Source organism: Cupressus sempervirens, chromosome 9, assembly GCF_028749045.1.
Source record: "Cupressus sempervirens isolate cs-2001-9-10 chromosome 9, ASM2874904v1, whole genome shotgun sequence".
Lineage (NCBI taxonomy): Eukaryota > Viridiplantae > Streptophyta > Pinopsida > Cupressales > Cupressaceae > Cupressus > Cupressus sempervirens.
In genome coordinates this window covers 238,743,382-238,746,757 of record NC_143126.1, presented here as the reverse complement: position 1 = coordinate 238,746,757, position 3,376 = coordinate 238,743,382, and positions in this window count along the sequence as shown.

The window sequence follows — 3,376 nt, the reverse complement described above, 5'->3', positions numbered from 1 at the left end:
TTGAGGCACATTGCGAGTTTTGGGATTGAGTGAGATTATTATGTCGAATCCAAAAGAAATGTGATCTTTTGAAAATAAGATAGGTTATTGTAGGTCTCAGAATAACCATCTTGTATCATTTGACGTTTCATCAATAGCCCTAATGAGCTCCAAGTTACAAACCTCAAAAGATCAACCTCAAAATGTACTTAAAGTACCTTGGAGACTCTTCGGTATGAGGTGGCTACGAATGATGGATGCTTTTCATGGTTCAAACAAGGGTGTCTCTAAGGAACACCTTCCAGTCTAGAGCTAATGGCACTGATGATTCGATGCTAAGATCAATGGTTTCAAAGTTACACAGTGATGTACCTATCAACTGAAGCACACTACAAGTTTTGGCATTGAGCGAGACAATTGTGTTGAATCCAAATAGAATGTGATCTCTTAAAAATGAGATAGGTTATTGTAGTCACTAGAATGACCATCCTATAGAATTCAATTTTTCATCAATATCCCACATGAGATCAGAATTACGACCCTCAAAAGATTGACCTTGAAATGTACTTAGAGCACCTTGGAGACTCTTTGGTATGGGGTGGCCATGAACAATGGAGGCTCTTTGCGGCTAGAAAAAGGGTGTTACTAGGTTTCACCCACCCATATGGAGGTAATGGTGCTAATGATTCGATGCTAAGATCATCAATTTCAAAGTTACACAGTGATGCACCAATGAATTGAGGCACACAATAAGTTTTGGCATCAAGCGAGATTGTTGTGTCAAATCCAAATGGAATATGATCTCTAAAATGACATAGGTTATTGTAGGCCTTGGCATGACCATCCTATATCATTTGACACTTCATTGATAGCCCCCATGAGCTCCAAGTCAACACTTGGAAGATCAACCTTGAAATGCACTTAGAGCTCCTTGGAGACTCTTTGGTACAGGGTGGCTGTGAATAATGAAGCCTCTCTGTGGCTGGAAAAAGGGTGTCAATAGGGTTCACTCACCCATTTGGAGCTAATTGAACTAATTATTTGATGCCAAGATTAGTAGTTTCAAAGTTACGCAACGATGAACCAATGAACTGAGGTACACTATGAGTTTTGGCATCGAGCATGATCATTGTGTTGAATCCAAACAGAATGTGATCTCTCAGAAATGAGATAGGTTATTGTAGGCCTTGGCATGACCATCCTATAGCATTCAACATTTTATCAATAGGCCCCATGAGCTTTGAGTTATGACCCTCAAAAGATTGACCTCAAAATGCACTTAGAGCACCTTGTAGACTCTTTAGTATGGTGTGTTCGTGAATGATGAAGGCTCTCTGTGACTAGAAAAAGGGTGTCACTAGGGTTCACCTTCCCATTCTAAGCTAATGACATTGATGATTCGATGCCAAGATCAATGGTTTAAAAGTTACGCAATGATGTACCTATGAATTGAGGCACACTACAAGTTTTGGCATTGAGCAAGATCGTTATGTCGAATCCAAACAGAATGTGACCTCTTACAAATGAGATAGATTATTGTAGACCTTGGCATGACCCTCCTATATCATTTGACATTTCATCGATAGACCCCATGAGCTCTAAGTTACAACACTAAGAAGATCAACCTCAAAATGCACTTAAAGCACCTTGGAGACTCTTCTATATGGGGTTGCTATGAATGATGGATGCTCTCCATGACTAGAACAAGGGTGTCAATAGGAATTTCCCACCCATCTAGAGCTAATGATGCTAACAATTTGATGCCAAGATTAGTAGTTTCAAACTTACGTAGTGATGCACCTATGAACTAAGGCATATTGTGAGTTTTGGCATCGAGCAAGATCGTTATTTCAAATCTAAATCAAATGTGATCTCTCAGAAATGAGATATATTATTGTAAGCCTCAGCTTAACCATCTTATATAATTTGGTGTTTCATCGATAGCCCCCACGAGCTTCAAGTTATGACCCTCAGATGATCGGCTTCAAAATGTACTTAGAGCAACTTGGAGACTCTTTGGTACAGGGTGGTCATGAACAATGCAAGCTCTTTGTGATTGAAACAAGAGTGTCACTAGGGTTCACCCACCCATCCAAAGCTAATGATGTTGATGATTTGATGCCAAGATCATCAGTTTAAAAGTTATGCAGCAATGCACATATGCACTAAGGCACACTATGATTTTTGGCATCGAGAGAAATTGTTATGCCAAATCCAAACAAAATGTCATAAATCTAATATCTATAGCATGATGAAATGATTTGGCTCTCATAAATTTCATATTGTGATTGTTCTATAGCATTTTACATTTCATCAATAGCCCCCATGAGCTCCAACTTACAACCCTCAGAAGATTGACCTCAAAATGCACTTAGAGCAACTTGGAGACTATTTGGTATGGGGTGGCAACATACGATGGAGGCTCTCTGCTGCCAAAACAAGGGTGTCACTAGGGTTAGTATTAAATAAAAAATTTATTTTTTACCTCTCTCAAGTTTTTTGCATTGGGAATAGTGCAAGTTTGGTTCTAGTATGTATTAAAATCATCATTTTTTAGGTCCCTGCACATAAATTGCATTAAGAAAAAACATCTTTGTTTCTTACATTAAATCAACAAGTTTACATTTACAATATCTCAAGTGTTTCATCATTATTACATCAATACACAACTATCAAAAATTGTAGTCAAAAATCATAGTGTCAAAAATCGTACTGTGAAAAATAGAATAAATTTTTCTTCATTCTGCTCCTTATTTAGTTTTTTATCTTCATGCATGGCTACTCTTATGATGTACCTACATTCCAATATCATATAAATATTAGTAACTAATTCTATTAAACAAGATAATCATCAATTCATTGAATCATTATGAACAAAAGAACATAAAAAGTAAATATATCTAGTCGGGTGTTCCTGTAGGGTCCTCTCTTTGGTTTGGGGTCTCTAATAGGGCTTCATGATCAACATTAGTAATAGTAAAATGTTCATTTACTTTTGATCTTCATTGATGCTTCAACAACTTCACATTTGTTGCTATAATAAGATGTGAATATATGAGAATTATTTTGTTCTTTTAATAGTCTTAGAATGTAGGAATTCCATTTCTTCTAAGCATGTATGTCTATAGCCATTCCAACAACAACAACTAAACCAATAAGATATGTGAATCCATCATCACTTGTGATCAGTTTTGTAGGCTTTTTTTTACCTCTTACAAAATGTGCTAACCAATAATCTTATTTCTCATCATTCCCCTATGGTGAAACCAATGCAAAGACATGTCTTGGCTAAAGAAGATTGGATAGATGGTTATGCTCAAGTGAACTTTCCATGTCATCATTTGTGATAGAGGGTATGATAGATGATGGAGTAAGATTATGTGGAGCTCATGTGTCC